This window comes from Dendrobates tinctorius, unplaced genomic scaffold (assembly GCF_039654945.1).
Source record: "Dendrobates tinctorius isolate UK_male_01 unplaced genomic scaffold, ASM3965494v1 ptg000011l, whole genome shotgun sequence".
Taxonomy (NCBI): Eukaryota; Metazoa; Chordata; class Amphibia; order Anura; family Dendrobatidae; genus Dendrobates; species Dendrobates tinctorius.
Window position 1 is genome coordinate 79,191,202 of NW_027361679.1, and position 14,420 is coordinate 79,205,621.

The 14,420-nt window shown below is 42.8% G+C and overlaps 1 long non-coding RNA gene across 1 annotated transcript; it reads right to left on the reverse strand.

The window, feature by feature from the left end:
- Window positions 1–6,374: 6,374 nt before the first annotated feature.
- Window positions 6,375–14,117, reverse strand: LOC141100099 (uncharacterized). The gene is made up of 2 exons (XR_012234599.1): window positions 13,886–14,117; window positions 6,375–7,081 (listed from the first exon to the last, which is right to left on the reverse strand). It is a non-coding gene; the product is annotated as an uncharacterized lncRNA (long non-coding RNA).
- Window positions 14,118–14,420: the final 303 nt, after the last annotated feature.

Sequence of the window (14,420 nt, forward strand, 5' to 3'; positions counted from 1 at the left end):
TTCTGACGTCTGACGTAATGATCCGTCCATGTGACCTTGGCATGTCTGACTATGGACGGATCATTATGTCTTATGTTTATTGCGACACTGCGACTTAAGTCTCGGTGATCACATTAAAATTCAAGAGCCATATTACCTGTGGGTAGATGATGCCGTCATCCTGGCGGGTGTCGCTGCCCTCCCGCACCCACGATTGCTGTGATTGGCTGTTTAATTCTGAACCGCCAATTGCAGCGTTTCTCAGTGTTTCAGCCAAACAGATTGCCTGAAACACTGAGGTCCCAGCCTAGGATTGAGAACCGATCCAAGGCTGGTGCCTGGCAATGCTAGGCATGGCCTGAAAGGACCTGATTGGTGCAATCGCAGATCATATTGATCGCACCAATTGCAGGGCACAGCCGCGGTATGAGATCCGATCCTAGGCATGGCCTGGAGCCACTGATTGGCACGATCGACGATTACATCGATCGCACCAATCACAAGGCACAGCCGCAGTGTGTCCGCGCTGTGCCCTGCCGGTGACCTACCTGTGAACTCTGATCCTAGGCCGGTGCCTAACAACACCGGCGTCACCAGGGCCAGCTCTGATTGGTGTGACCAGAATGATGACCGGTCTGCAAACCATGTCCTATTACGAATGGTTACAGGATTTGGGAATTTTTACCTTGCAAAAAAGAAGACTGAGAGGAGACTTAATAGCTGTCTACAAATATCTCAAGGGCTGTCACATTGTAGAAGGATCACCTTTATTCTCATTTGCACAAGGAAAGAATAGAAGCAATGGGATGAAACTGAATGAGAGGAGACACAGATTAGATTTTAGAAAAACTTTTTGACAGTTAGGGTGATCAATGAGTGGAACAGGCTGCCACGAGATGTAGCGAGTTCTCCTTCCATGGAAGTCTTCAAACAGAGGCTGGACAGACATCTGTCTGGGATGATTTAGTGAATCCTGCTTTGAGCAGGGGGTTGGACCAGATGACCCAGGAGGTCCCTTCCAACTCTACCATTCTATGATTCTATGATCGATGTCATCATCGATCACACCAATGACAGGTCACAACAGTGGTATGACCGCTCTGTAACTTGTGTGTGACTGCTCTGCAGGTCCTCACACTAGCTGAGGATTCCTGCAGAGCGGTCACACTGCTGGATCTCCTGCTGTGCTGGGCCTTGTGGTGCCACAGAAGCCTGTGACACCACAATAACTACTGAAAAAAGAAGAAAGTAAAAAGAGGACAAGACAGAAGAAAGAAAAGATACTACAACCGTAATTGTTTTGATCCCTGATCTCTGCCCGATCTCTCTTCATCCACCCCAATCCCCCATCACCCTTCCCTCTCAACCCCCTTTTACACCCCTTCACCCCTTTTTGCGCCGCCTCTGGGCGCACATTTAGCAGCCGCCGAGCGTTGATTGGTGGCAGTTCACCGATCAACACTTGTGCTCGCTTTTCTTTTTCACCCCCCCTTTGAGCACCCTCTGTGTGCACATTTAGCAGCCGCCAAGCATTGATTGGTGACGCAGTTCGCTGATCAACACTCATGCTCACTTTTCTTTCTCACCCCCCTTTGTACCACCTCTGTGTGCACATCCAGCAGCCGCCAAACTTTGATAAGTGAAACAGTTCACTTATCAGAGCTCATGCTTGCTGTTTTACACTTTTCTTTTCACAGGCATTTTTTTCTCCCTATTTGCTTTTTTCTTTTAGCTTTTTCTTTTCAGACAAAAGTTTACACCAAACACTATCCCCCCCACATACCCACATACACAAACAGTTAAAAATAAAGTACTTGACACAAGCACCATATCCATAAAAAAAATGTCCTGCCCGTCCTAACAATGCTATTCAGTGGAGGAGGCATATGCTTTCCTTGCCGCCAACACTGATAGCAAGTGAGAGGATCCCACATTTCTTTATTTCTCAGATTCGTCATCCTCTTCCTCCTCATCTTCCTCCTTGGGTCCTGTGGAACCGCCACGCAGACGTCCCAGGATGGAAGATGAGGAAACGCCCACCATTCCAGAAGATGAACCAGCACACCCCATTGCGGACCCCGTATGGACCTCGCCCCCCCCCCCCCGAAAATTACGCACCACTGATTCCTGATTTTGTGGCAGAATCAGGAATCAAATTTGACACCACCGGCCTTACAGAACTAGACTTTTTCAAAGTCTTTTTCTCTTAGGATTTTGTTAACCTCATGGTTGGCCAAACTAATTTATATGCTCGTCAATTTTTGGCACAAAACCCCGGTTCCTCATTTTCTAACTGTTCTACTGTAGACGCAAGTTGAAATGATGCAGTTTTGGGGCCTGGTCCTTCACATGGGTATCCTGAAGAAGCCAGAACTTCGGCAATATTGGAGTGTTGATGTTTTATACAACACTCCAGTCTTTCCGAATGCTCATTTCTGCATTATACCGATAATGCACAGTGTCTCCCACGAGATGATCCCAACTTTGCCTGTCTGTTCAAAGCTCGGCCAGTCATCAAACACTTCAACAAAAAGTTTGCTGAAGTGTACGTGCCCCAAAGGGACATCTGTGTGGATGAGTCCTTAATTCGTTTTAAGGGAAGGTTCAGATTCCATCAGTACCTGCCCAGCAAGAGGGTCAGGTACCGAATTAAACTCTACAAACTGTGTGAGAGCACCATAGGGTACACTCACAAGTTTAGAGTTTACGAAGGAAAGGATGCCAGGATTGAACCCCCTGAATGTCCCCCTGTCTTGGGAGTGAGTGGGAAAATTGTGTGGGATTTAATGCACCCACTGTTAGATAATGGTTATCACCTCTACATCGATAACTTTTATACCAGCATCCCAATTTTTAAATCCCTCTCTGCGTGAGGTACTGCAGCCTGCGGTGCTGTCTGCAAAAATCAGAGAGGCCTCCCAAAAACACTACTTGAGTAGATGCTCAGAAGGAGTGACAGCAGAGCCCAATGTAGCAACCACCTGCTGGTGGTCAAGTATAAGGACAAAAGAGATGTCCTTCTCTTGACCACCATACACGGTGATAGCAACATCCTCGGCACTGTACGAGGTACCTCAGCACAGGTCAGCAAACCGGACTGATTACTAGGGTACACCAAAAACATGGGGGGTGTTGATCTCTCTGATCAACTCCTACAGCTGTACAGTGCTTTAAGAAAGGCCAAGGTGTGGTACAAAAAGCTGGCCGTGCACATTGTACAAATTGCAATGCTCAACGCTTTTCCTGCTGTCACGATGTGCAGGCCAGACCAGACCAGACCAGGCCCCGCAAACTGGAAAAAAAGGCAGGTTGCAAAAGAGGTGCCATGTTTGTTGCAAAAGGGGAATACAAAAGGACTCCATTTATCAATGTGACACCTGCCCCAACCAATCTGGTCTGTGTATGAAAGGTTGCTTAAAACTGTACCACACCTCCATGCACAACTATTTTACTTACTAGTCTCCAAAATGTTTTTTTTTTACATTTTAGGCACATCAGGGGCTCTGCAAGTGGAACATGATGCCCGCAGGCCATTCCATCAAAGTCTGCATTCCAAAACGTCACTACTTCCCTTCCGAGCCCCAACGTGTGCCCAAACAGTGGTTTTTCCCACATATGGGGTATCAGCATACTAGGGTACTGAGCACTAGGGGGTTCAAAGTGCTCACACACAAGTTCCTTGGGGGGGGTCTAGTTTTCAAAATGTGGTCACTTGTGGGGCATTTCCACTGTTTAGGCACATCAGGGGCTCTCCAAACGTGACATGGCGTCCGACCTCAATTCCAGCCAATTTTGGTATGAAAAAGTCAAACGACGCTCCTACCTTTCCAAGCTCTGCCGTGCGACCAAACAGTGGCTCCTCACCCACATATAGGGTATCAGCGTACTCAGGACAAATTGGACAACAATGTTTGGGGTCCAATTTCTCCTGTTTGTTATCCTTGGGAAAATAAAAAATTGGGGACTAAAAGATCACGCTTGTGGAAAAAATATGATTTTTTTATCCATTTTAATAACTAGTAAAGGCTAAGTATACAGTTGTGAGCTGATATTAATAGCCTGGGAAGCTCCATGGGTATTACCCCCATCTTAGGCTATAAACATCTGCCCCCAGCAGTTGGCTTTCCCTCTGCTGGTTACGAAAATTGTGCGGGAGCCCACGCGATGTTTTCAGAAATATAATCTTGTAATAATTAAACACATGTCCGGTAATTTGCACACACACTGTACTAATTGTATTTGTTTCTTTTTTTACCGGCTTTTCTTCTATTTATGTAATATAAATAAATATATGCGTGTGACTGACATGTGTGTATATAGATAGATAGATATGTGTATTCTATGTGTATATATCAATTCTATCTATTCTATTCTAACCTGGCAGTGTGATTTTACTGTAGCCACATATGAAATGCCAGCTTTTCAAATGCGATCGGTGTGTAAAGATCAGAGAGCATGGATCACATGCTGTGTGATTTTTTTTCTCACACCTATTGACTTCTATTGCAGGATGTGATCCGAATACTGATTACAATCGCAGCATGCTGCGATTTTTTCCGGTCCGATCGTGATCCGAACCGAGCTGGGAAAAAAACACAAATGAAGACACAATCATAGAATAACATTGGTCCGAATTCAATCCGATTTTTTATCGGATTGCATTTGTCCGATTTCATCGCAAGTGGGAATAAGCCCTTACACTACAATACATATACAATTCAATACATTTACACTGGTTAAGAGAATAAAAAAATTAGCGAGTGCTTCTTTAAAGAAGGAAACAGCATGAATTAAAGATTTAATATCATATCTGTTTCCAAACTTCATAACAAATTGACTCTCTACTTACGATTATGATGATCAGGGCGTGCAATGTGCACTTAATTAAAAACGCTCTTAATTTTTAACAATAAGATTTAACACTGAATGCTTATTAAATATGCATACTGCATTATTCTACATTCACTGCAGAGTGATTCTATGTGTTGCTTTAGCAATATAACCTCTATCATTTAAAGGGAACTTGACAGTTGATTCTTGCTGCTAAAAACACAGTCAATCATTTAAATACAGTCACAGTTGACAGACAATCATTTAAAGACACCTTCCCACCTGCTTAGTTTCCATCCATATCCACCCCCTCTTCTTTGATCGACAGCTCTGGCCTCGTAGAGTCAGAGAAGGGCAGAGATAGATGGTAAACAAGCAAGAGGAAGGTGTATATAAATGATTGGCTCTGCCATGAAGCACCGAGCCCCTGTACTTATTTGAAGTCATTTTTTTCTTAACCGATAATGCATGTATGTTTGAACCAATTTTAAAGCTATTTCTGCATATTTCAACATCAGCAAAAGAAAGAATGCTATATATTTCATAAATAACCTATTATGTATGATACATTTACTGTATTGTAAGATAACTTTAGTTAAAGTAAACATGCAAAAAGTTATCTCAAAAAGGGAAACTAAAATCACGAGTGGAAGTAAAAAAAAAATATTCAATTAATAAAGTGAATTTATCAGAAATACATTCCTAAGTGCAAGAATCAGCATATAATGACACAATGTATTAACATATCATAAGGTGACAGCTTAAAATACCAAAGTGGTGAGTAAAGTGCACAAAAGGGAATGTTAGCTGAAGCATTGAAAGTACTTACTTGAGCCCTTTAGTCATGTGTCTCTGCACCCCAGCAGCGTTAGGGTGAAACATGCATTATGGCACAGGGACACTCACCTGGAGGGATTAATTATGTACTTAAGTACTTTCAATGCTTACTTCCACTTACATTCCCTTTTGTGTACTGCCCACTTTAGTACTTTGAACTCACACCTTATGCTATATTAAGTGTTATGGTATGCTGATTTTTGCACTTTCTGATATACAGTATATAGTATGAATACAATATATATAGCACATTGATATGTACTTCCTAGATGATGTTACCCAACGTTTGTTTTACACAATTCTCATTTAAAGCTAATATTTGTTGGTATATATCAGGTGACATTGATATGTCATCCTGATCTCCATTATATAAAGTTATTTGCACAAGTATGACTGCAGGGTTATTGACACACATTCTGCCTAAATATTACAAGGTGTGGTTGTAAAATGAAAGGCATTTAGTAAAGTTTTTATGCATGAGACATTATGAAAAAATGTCAGTGCTGTCTAAAGCAATATATGACTTTTTTTTTTTTAATCGGGAGTTAATAGCCCGTTAACCCTGGGCTGTACCTCAAAATACTCACATAATCATGAAGATGGTAAAATACCTAAGTAAACTCTAAATAAGTCAACCCTATTGTGACATTATTCAAATCCTCCTTTCCATTCTAGTGTAAGCGATAAACAGTTCATGGGGGTGCAGTGAGTAACTGGAGACAGACGGGGTTAACAAGGATTTACTGAACAGGCAATAACACTTAGTACTCCATGCAGGGAGGAAAAGATAATCAGAAAAAGAATATACAAAACAAGACAACTTATCGGTTGCGGTTTCAGCAGGAGAAAGGCTGGAAAATCTCTCGGTGGCGTCTCAACTGATGTACAAATCTCTGGCTCTGCTACAGAGATACGAGTAGAACCGCCGCCCGACAGTGCTGATGGATTCAGTTCTGCTTAACCGAAACGTGGAAACAGTCCTTTATGTGGATTCCTCAGAAATGGCGCCGGAAAAGGGTCGTGAGCACGTGTACAGGACGCAACAGCCCGCGGTCTTACGGAGAAGTCTCTAAACAGTTTGTCCGGTGTCTCAGGTAAAACAGGGGTATCCAACAATGCGGGAACAGACAGTAACTTAATAGCGTCACAAGAAGTATTATGGTCAGCACACTGAGGTATGGGAAAAGTGTAGTTGTCAGCGCGAGCAGCGGAGAGGGAGTCAACCGTCTCCTGTCGCCTTCCCGCTAAGTCTGACCCGTTCCCGCGCTCAGGTCTCCTTATATACTCTGTGCCCCCTGCTGTCTGACAGAAAGGTCTCTCCCTGTCAGAGGAATCCTCCCCAGCCAACGGTGGTGACAGCCCCGATAGTTCTGGCCTTAAAGGGCACTGCACACTGCTGACTCCGTCTCGACTCATCTTCTTACACCAGCACCATCTGAAAGGTATACAGTATATTTTTGAAATTACCAGAATTGTCTTGCAACAAAGAAATATGTTTAACCCCTTTAACCCCCAAGGTTGTTTGCATGTTAATGACCAGGTCAATTTTTACCAGTGTCACTTTATGTAGCAACAACTCTGGAACACTTCAACAGATCCCACTGATTCTGATATTATTTTTTCGTGACATATTGTACTTCATGATAGTGGTAAAATTTCTATAACTTGCGTTTAATTGTGAAAAAAACTAAAATTTGGCGAAAATTTTGCAATTTTCAAACTTTGAATTTGCATGCCCTTAAATCAGAGAGATTTTTTGTTAGAAAGTTATAAGGGTTAAAAGTTGGGATAAAAAGGTGGATTAACTCCGCGCTGCTTGAAAGTGGATATTCAAATGAAAAAGTGGCTTTATTCAACGCGTTTCGGAGTACTCATCAGGAAACACAAAAGTATATTGGTATATACTTTTGTGTTTCCTGATGAGGTACATACCTTTGTGTTTCCTGATGAGGTATATACTTTTGTGTTTCCTGATGAAGGAGTCATAGTACTCCGAAACGCATTGAATAAAGCCATCTTTTCATCTGAATATCCATTTGGACTTCTATCTTTCAAGCAGAGCGGAGTTAATCCACCTTTTTATCCTATTTTTTTTTTTACTCTTGCTGGTCAGGAGGAGACCAGTGGATCTACAACAGCTAATATTTCTATGAGCCTGTGTTTGGGCTCTATCTGGTGAGTAAAATCTTATTAGAGGTATCTCTTAATACCCAGATAAGACACTATTGCGCTTTTAATTTCCTTCCAGCTTTTTATTGAAGGGTTAAAAGTTGACCAGCTATTTCTAATTTTTCCAATCAAAATTTACAAAATCATTTTATTTAGGGACCACCTCACATTTGAAGTGACTTTGAGGGATCTATATGATAGAAAATACCCAAAAGTGACACCATCCTAAAAACTGCAACTCTCAAGGTGCTCAAAACCACATTCAAGAAGCTTATTAGCCCTTCAGGTGCTTCACATGAATTTTTTGAATGTGGAAAAAAATTAACATATAAAATTTTTCACAAAAAAATTCTTTTAGAAGCAATTTTTTTTTATTTTCACAAGGGTAACAGGAAAAAAATGGACCCTAACATTTGTTATGCAATTTCTCCTGATCATGCCGATACCCTATGTGTGAAGGAAAACCACTGTTTGGGAGCATGGCAGAGCTCAGAAGGGAAGGAGCACCATTTGACATTTTGAATGCAAAATTTACTGGAATCATTAGCGGACGTCATGTCCCGTTTGGAGAGTCCCTGATGTTCCTAAACAATGGATATCCTCGACAAGTAACATTGAGCTGTGAAATTTTTTTTTAAAAAAAAACACAATTTTCCCAACAAAAATGTTATTTTAGCTCCAATTTTTTTTTATTTTCACAAGGATAACAGGAGAAATTGTACCATAAAATGTATTGTGCAATTGCTCGTAAGTATGCCGATACCCCATATGTGGGAGAATACCACTTTTGAGGCACAGTGCAAAGCTCAGAAGGGAAGAAGCACCATACTGGAGTTCATATTTTGCTGGAATGGTTTGAGTGTACCATGTAACATTGGCAGAGCCCCCTGAGATGCCAGAACAACAGAAATCCCCCCACATGTGAATTCATTTTACAACCTACACTCCCCAATAAATTCATCTAGGGGTGCAGTGATCAAATTGAAACCACTTGTGCCTCATAGAATGTTACACCATTAAGCCGTGAAGAAATAATAAATTACATTTTTACCACTAAAATGTTGTTTTTAATTTTTCTGAGGAAATTTTGAGGTCCATTTTTTCCTGAGTGCTACATGTATGGGAAATATTTTTCAGGCAGAGTCCAAAACTCCGAAGTGAAGAAGCGCCATACTATAGTCCAGATTTTACTGTTATGCTTTGCGGGTGCCATGACCCACTGAGAAAGCCCCTGATTTGCCAGAACAGCAGAACCCCCCCCATAAGTGACCCCATTTTACAAATTACACCTCTCAACAAATTCATCTAGGGGAGCAGTGACCATATTGACAACACGGGTATGTCACTGAATTTTATTCCATTGGGCAGTCAAGAAAAAATAATTACATTCTTACCACCAAAATTTTGTTTTAGGACCAGATTTTACATTTTCACACAAGAAGTGGATAAAAATGGCAACAAAACTTGTCTCACAATTTCTACTGAACGTGACAATACCCCATATGTGCCTGTACAGTACTGCTTAGCCATATGGAGAGACTCGTGAGGAACGGAGTGCTCTTTGCCTCCTGAAGCTCAGATTTTCCTTGAATAGTTTGCAGACTCCATATAAAGAGCCCCTAATTGCTAGGAGAGCAGAATTTCCCCTCAAGTGACCCCATTTTGGATTTATACACCTTTGAAAATTTATCTATAGGTATAGTGACTATTTTGACTCCATGGGCATTTTCCAGAAATAAGCAGCAATGACTGTTGCCGAATGAAAATTGCAAATTGCCGTTGTAGTGACCAGTACGTTGCAGTCACCACTATGTTATGCATAGCTCATGCTTCTGGAGACATGCACCCTTAAGTTAGGTGAGCTCTCATCGCTTCAGAAATGCCAAACTTATGGACGCTATATGTGGTTTAGGAACACTTGGCAGTGCATAATTTGCTGAGTTTTCTTTTGATGGGTGAGGAGTCATTTTGCTTTTCCAGAGCCATTGTACTACCAGTAACATGGAAGCCCCCTATATTTCTATTAATAGATGACAGACCTGAGCGTGGGCTTGCATTTTTTATCGATTGAGTTCAAGCTTTAATTGGGAACATTTTACATAACATTTGGGATCACATTCACTTGGTGCTCTACGCTGAGCACTTACATTTGGGTTTCCAGCTAAGTCTCCAATTGATGTGATTTAGATGAATCCCCCGAGGGATCCATTCACTATAATGAGGCAGCAGAGTGAGGGTACCGTTACACTAAGCGATGCACCAGCGATCCCGACAACGATATAGATCGCTGGTGCATCGCTAAGTGGTCGCTAGTGAGCTGCCACACAGGCAGATCTCACCAGCGACATAGCAGGGGTCGGTACTTACCTGTCAGACGCAGCGATCCTGACGTCCTCCCGCCCGCGTCCACGCGTCGCTCGTCAGTGCCACAGGAAGCCCAGCAGGAAGCGCCCGACGAGAAATGGTCCAGGACCTTCTCGCGCGATCAGCGATAATCAGCGGGGGAGCCGGTCGGAGGTAAGTATCACATGTAGCGATATCGCTAGCAATATCACTGCTACGTCACAAAACCAGTGACGTTACAGCGATATTGCTAGCGATATCGCTATGTGTAATGGGGGCTTTACTCTGGACTCCGTCTGGCCTCTGTTCAGCGGTGTCCTTTTCAGAAGTGCACAAAACTGTGGCCAACGAATCTTTTTGCAATCTAAAAAGACGGACACCGCCAGATCAAAGGTCCTATGGCATCCACAGAGCCTCTATTTATCTCACTAAAGGGAATCTTTCAACGAGTTTCATCTAAATCACGTATTTCAGAGATTTACATGGAAACTCCGGGGTAAGCACTCAGTGCAGAGTGCAGGATAAATGTACGCCGAGCCTTACTGCGATCTTTGGGAGACAGAATGAACAAATCAACAGCAGGTGAAGAATTTATTTTACTAATTTTTTATGCCATTCCTCTTGCAATATAGGTGCTTAGATGACTTTATGCTTCGGGTAGGTGCTATTACAGCGATATCAGACGAATATCTTTTTTTATGTTTGGCATCTGTCACACACTAAAAGATGCTTTTTATTTTGAGAGCTATAATTTTTCCATATTTTGGCCCAGTCACGTGAGGGCTTGTATTTTGCAGGACGAGAGGACGAGTTGACATTTTTATTGGTACCATTTTCAGACACATGATTTTTTTTTTTTATTGTTTTCTACTACGATTTTGGGGATGTCTTTGAAATGCAGAATGAATAAAAACCAGCAATTCAGGAATTGTTTGGAGGGGGGTGTTTATGTCATTCCACGTGTGGTAAAATTGATAAGGTAGTTTTATATTTTGGGTCAGTATGAATACAGCGATACCACATTTATATCTTTTTTATGTTTTGGCGCTTTTACACAATAAAAATTATTTTAAAGAAAAAAAAAAATTTTTTGTATCGTTTTATTCTGAAAGCTATCACTTTTTTATTTTTCCGCTGATTAAGCTGTATGATGGCTTGTTTTCAGCGGTACCATGTTTATGTATACTTGTCTTTTTGAACGTGTTTTATTCCATTTTTTGTTTGGCGATATGATGATAAATCATTATTTTTTTGCCTTGTTTTTTAATAATTTTTTTATGGTGTTCACTAAAGGGGTAAAGTAGTGGGACAGTTCTATAGGTAGGATCGTTTCAGACACAGCGATAACAAATATGTGTACTTTTATTGTTTCTATTTTTTCTCATAAAAACATAACAAAAGATTCTTGTTCTTGGCGGTGCATCGTCCTGTGTAAAAATCGATTGGCACTGACGAGAACACTGGCAGCCTAGACGCAATGAGTAATATACTATAGAGAGCTCAGTGGTCTACTTGCGTAGACCGGAAGTTAAGTGATTACCGATCCGTAAAAGTTTAGAAATCGGTATTGTGCCACCAGTTGGTCCATGTAAACAGACTTTAAGGCTGAGTTCACACGTGGCGTTTTTTTCGTGTTTCCGCGGCGGTTTTAACCGCGCGATTTTGCCGCGAAAAATAAGCATCCCATGCATTCCTGTGGGATTCCGCAATGCTGTACTAATGCTGCGGAATGTATTGTTCCGCTTACTTTCCGCATGTGGCTGTGCACACCATGCAGAAAGTAAGCTGAACAATTGCGGATGGTACCCATGGTCCGGAGGAGAGGAGACTGTCCTCCGGGCTTTGGGTACCATATCCCTGCAAAAAATAGAATTTAAAAATATTGTTATTCTTACCTTCCGGCGTCCCGCGCAGTCTTCCTGCTTCTCTTCACGCTCTCGTTCCCAGTAGTCCTTTGCGAAAATGCCCGCGATGGCGTCCGTTCTCGCGGGATCGCGAAGTCTCACGGTCATTCGCGCGACGTCGTCGCGATCCCGCGAGAACTGACGTCATCGCGGGCATTTTCGTAAAGGATTACTGGGAACGGATGCGCGGGACGCCGGAGGGTGAGAATAACACTATTTTTTTTTTTTTTTACATTCTATCTTTTACTATTGATGCCGCATAGGCAGCCTCAGTAGTAAAAAGTTGGTCACATTCGTCAAACACTATGTTTGACGAGTGTGACCAACCTGTCAATCAGTTCTCCAAGCGATGCTACAGATCGCTTGGAGAACGCTAGCATTTTGCAAGCTAAATACGCTTGCAAAATGCTAGTTTTTCTGCGGGAAAATTGCGGGAATTTAAAATGCGATTTTCCCGCGGACTGGAATTCCGGAATTCTCGCGGTAATTTCCGCGAGAGTTCCGGTACGTGTGCACTTAGCCTTAGTCCTGTCTGGAAAACGGACCAGCAGTAGTACATGTCCATCTTTTTCACGAAGACTAGTAGTATGCCGAAAAAAGCCATGTGAATAGTTCCATAGAAAATAACGTGCGTTTGTAAGGCCTGTTTTACACATCCGTTTGTCTCCATCAGTCAAAATCCGCCGTTTTGCAAAAAAATGGATCCGACATTTTTCTTGGCGGATCTGTTTTTTTCCCCTTTCACTTGCATTATCGGCGGATCTTGATGGATGGTCACCCGTTGGATCTGTTTTTTACGGATCCGCCAAAATTTTGGCGTCCGCTGACATGACAGGACGGATAATGAAACGTTTTTTATGCTGGCCGGATCCGCATTTGTCACTGCGCATGCCCGGAAGCATTGCCTTTGCCGGAAATTTAACCCTAAATTTCCCCCCCTGGGCACGAGTTCCTTTAAAATTTCTGCTTTCCTCGAATCCGTCAAAGCAACGGTCCGGTAGCACACGTTCTTTCAAAACAGTTGCGGATCCGTGTTCCGCCATTTTCGCGGATTGCAGCTGATGTAAAAAACGTATGTGTGAAACAGGCCTAAAGAAAAAAAACAGTATACAGACAAAAGGCTTGTTCACGTGCGTTTTACACGGACCTGAGATAAAATTGGATGGCACATTGACAGCGCAGCAACCGATGTTATGGAACAGGGCTGTTCCGATTGTCTTTGTGAAAACAGTGTCAGCGTGCACTATCCTCATCCGTGTGTAGGATGAGACTCGCCTATACAAGTCTATGGGGGCATAAAATAATTGGATCCCATCTGGGACATCCATAATCCATATTCCATCCCATTGTTATGGATGCATTGCCATTAGTAACTGAAGAAACTGATCCTGTACGTTACATTGTTGATGTATAAATACAGATGGCACAAGGATGGAAACACGGACAGAATACGGATCACAAGCCATCATACACTCGTCTGCAATGACATCTGACTAGGCCATGTAGTGACATCGGTCACCATAAGAATCAGTATTAAATAAAAAGCATACACATTTAACACGGACATTTTTACTGGAGCCCTGTAACTGGATTTCTGAAGCTGTGCAGTGTGGGAAATAGCAAAAAAAAAAAGTCATTTTATGTAAACTACAGTGTGTGACAATGGAGGGCTCCTAGCTAATATGTGTGCTCATGGCATACATGAGATGCTTATTATTAGGTTTTACTATACGCAAAGCTGCTCCAGATAAAAATAGAGATTGTATGCAAATGGTGAGGCGTTTCCTCGTCCGCCTTCCCGTCACCACAGGCTCGTGTGTTACCTCACAGAAGCTGAGGCCGCCATACACTGCGCGTGACTGACGTATTCTTTACACTGGCGGCGGGAAGTTGACACAAGCCTGTGGTCACACTACAGCTCACGTCTCGCTCTATTCTGTGCGCTCTTTGTCTCTGTGAAAGGCAGGAAGCAACTGCAGAGCCGTCTCCTCCATTCACACACGTCTCCTCCTCTCCGCTCTTATGAATGGGCGCGCTGGGCCGGCTTCATGTCCCGGCCCTGCTCTCCTGGTGACGTCACGCCTCATTAATGGCGCTGCCTCCCCTGCCCCTCTCATTCAGTAAAACGAGGGCAGATGGGCGCGTCCCTAGTTGTTGTGAGAGGAGGGGCGACATGCACGGGAATAAATGAAGAACTAGAGGTTAGGACAAAGGGGGCTGTTTGGTAGACCAAGAAGTCGCCCAGCGGTCTCAGCTCCATAGCTGCTGCGCACAAACATGGCGCAGCCAGGAGAATAGCTGCACTCAGCCCTTGTGGTGTAGGTGGCAGTCATTAGTGCAGGGTGCCCCATAGCCAGC